The sequence below is a fragment of the Mirounga angustirostris genome, unplaced genomic scaffold (assembly GCF_029215605.1).
Source record: "Mirounga angustirostris isolate CCGP_5_RB_7025 unplaced genomic scaffold, mMirAng1.0.hap1 SCAF_3, whole genome shotgun sequence".
In the NCBI taxonomy this organism is placed as follows: domain Eukaryota; kingdom Metazoa; phylum Chordata; class Mammalia; order Carnivora; family Phocidae; genus Mirounga; species Mirounga angustirostris.
The window spans coordinates 80301955-80304926 of NW_026991711.1; the positions used below are offsets into that span (position 1 = coordinate 80301955).

The 2972-nt window shown below is 37.1% G+C and overlaps 1 non-coding gene across 1 annotated transcript; it reads right to left on the minus strand.

The window, feature by feature from the left end:
• Positions 1–2083: 2083 nt before the first annotated feature.
• LOC135363939 (U6 spliceosomal RNA) lies at positions 2084–2185 on the minus strand. Its single transcript, XR_010410384.1, has one exon. It is a non-coding gene; the product is annotated as a U6 spliceosomal RNA (small nuclear RNA).
• Positions 2186–2972: the final 787 nt, after the last annotated feature.

Sequence of the window (2972 nt, forward strand, 5' to 3'; positions counted from 1 at the left end):
TAAGTTTATATAAAATTTATTTCTAATTTCTTAAACAAACAAAATATATGCATACTATAGGAACAAGATTGGAAATAAACATAACAATATTTTAACAGTGATCATCTCAGTGTGAAAATTGTAGATTTATATTTTCTTCCTTATGTTCTTTTAAACCAACTTTTCTACAATAAACATGCATTAGTTTTGCAAATAGAAAATATCTCTAAAACATCAGCAAGAATAAAGAGACATATGTACTAGACACCTCAAATAAATGACTTATTGAGAGTTTAAAAGAAACAGATTTAAGGATCTGTAAGTCGGAACAAAAGGAAAACAATCAGGTTACACAGTTCAGGTAAAAGCAGCGAGGAATTTTGTCAGGAGCAGCATTTACCAGAGTGTGTTCTGTGAATCCTAGTGCTGTTTGTATTATTGCTCAGTATGTAATATTAGGGAATATTATGGAATGGTGGAAGGGAAGTTTCCCTGGCTACTAAGGTTGGGTACAAAAGCAATAGTTTCTTAACTTCCCTTAAACTTCTGATAAGCTAAGTGTTTGAAATACTATTATCCTTGGTTGTTAACATTCACATGCTTTAGACTCCAAATTGTACGCATTGGAATAAACATTCTGTTTTGTAAATCCAAGAGCCTAAGGTATCTTTTAGCCTAAATAGAAGCCCATTAATGATCAGAGTGCCAATGGAGAGGGTCAGCTTTTTTCAATAAAGACCTACAATCTGTTGAAGCTCTTAGTTAAATATTTGACCAAATTCTAGAGTTCTGTGCTGTTAACATGAAAGAGTCCATTTTAGTCTGTAAATATTAGAACAAATGTTACCAATTTACCCTTAACCATTATCACATCAAAACCTGGCCCTTGAGGTAGATATGATTTTTTTCCTTTTTTTTATTATGTTATGTTAATCACCATACATTACATCATTAGTTTTTGATGTAGTGTTCCATGATTCATTGTTTGCGTATAACACCCAGTGCTCCATGCAGTACGTGCCGTCTTTAATACCCATCACCAGGCTAACCCATTCCCCCACCCCCCTCCCCTCTAGAACCCTCAGTTTGTTTTTCAGAGTCCATAGTCTCTCATGGTTCATCTCCCCCTCCGATTTCCCCCCCTTCATTTTTCCCTTCCTGCTATCTTCTTCTTTTTTTTTTAACATATAATGTATTATTTGTTTCAGAGGTACAGATCTGTGAATCAGCAGTCTTGCACAATTCACAGCGCTCACCATAGCACATACCCTCCCCAAAGTCTATCACGCAGCCACCCCATCCCTCCCACCCCCCACCACTCCAGCAACCCTCAGTTTGTTTCCTGAGATTAAGAATTCCTCATATCAGTGTGGTCATATGATACATGTCTTTCTCTGATTGACTTACTTCGCTCAGCATAATACCCTCCAGTTCCATCCACATCGTTGCAAATGGCAAGATCTCATCCCTTTTGATGGCTGCATAATATTCCATTGTATATATATACCACATCTTCTCTATCCATCCATCTGTCGATGGACATCTTGGCTCTTTCCACAGTTTGGCTACTGTGGACATTGCTGCTATAAACATCAGGGTGCACGTATCCCTTCGAATCCCTACATTTGTATCTTGGGGGTAAATACCCAGTAGTGCAATTGCTAGGTCTTTTGGTAGCTCTATTTTCAACTTCTTGAGGAACCTCCATACTGTTTTGCAGAGTGGCTGCACCAGCTTGCATTCCCACCAACAGTGTAGGAGGGTTCCCCTTTCTCCGCATCCTTGCCAACATCTGTCATTTCCTGACTTGTTAATTTTAGCCATTCTGACTGGTGTGAGGTGGTATCTCATTGAGGTTTTGATTTGAATTTCCCTGATGCCGAGTGATGTTGAGCACTTTTTCCTGTGTCTGTTGGCCATTTGGATGTCTTCTTTGGAAAAATATCTGTTCATGTTGATTTTATATAATGTCTTATAATGTAGCTGTAGACAATATCATTGTTTTACCCCCAAGGTGTTTAAACTGTTGAATGAAGTTACTTAGTTGTATCCGTTAAACTTGAGGAAACTTTGCTCAATACATGCTCTTCCATTTTTTTTTTTTTTTAACATGGAACACTTCATGAATTTGTGTGTCATCCTTGTGCTGGGGCCATGACAGTCTTCTCCATATTGTTCCAATCATGTGCTGTGGAAGCGAACATCATGGACTTCCGTTTTAGCTACCAGGTATCATGCTCTTCTCAGTGACAGGCCAACAGATCCAGTTTAGGTTGTTTCTGGTTTGAACAGAAAAGGAGGCCAAACAGGCATACAGGTAACTCACCCAATAGGCTTAGCAGGTTATTTAAATGTAAGTTAAAAAGAAGAGAGGTGAGCACGCAGTTTTGTTTTCCACTGTTTAGAACTGGACTTTGATCCTTCAGAAGCTTCCTTCAGAAGCTATTTTTAATTATTTGTTGCTGTCAGAAGCATTCTTGTACAAATTTTGAAGGCCCACTAAGCCTGACAGGGCAATGTCAGGAGAAGGGATAAATTTCACCTTCAAGAGTTTATGAGCCAAATAGACTCTCCATGGTCCCAACCTGTGTTCTTCTAATGTCTTGTGATCTCACACCATTATCACTAAAAAAGTTTTGTGCAACAGACCACAATGGATGTGCTAATACATGAGATATGCTATAAACACATGAATTAAATTAAATAAATTAAAGATAAAGTGACTTTTCACTTTAAATAATATCAGTAATGATATCTTCATGCATTTATTAGCTAATACATCAAGGCAACACATAGCATGCAATTCATCATTAAGGGTAATATATATAAAGCCATATTTGAAATGGTTTTCTTAGATGATTCACATTTTTTTGCCATTTACTTCTTGGCTAACCTCATTAGAATTATCATTATGTTGATCGGCTCTTGGCCTTTTGGCTAAGATCAAGTGTAGAATTATCATTGTGGTTTTTTTCTTTAAGATTCTTTTTATT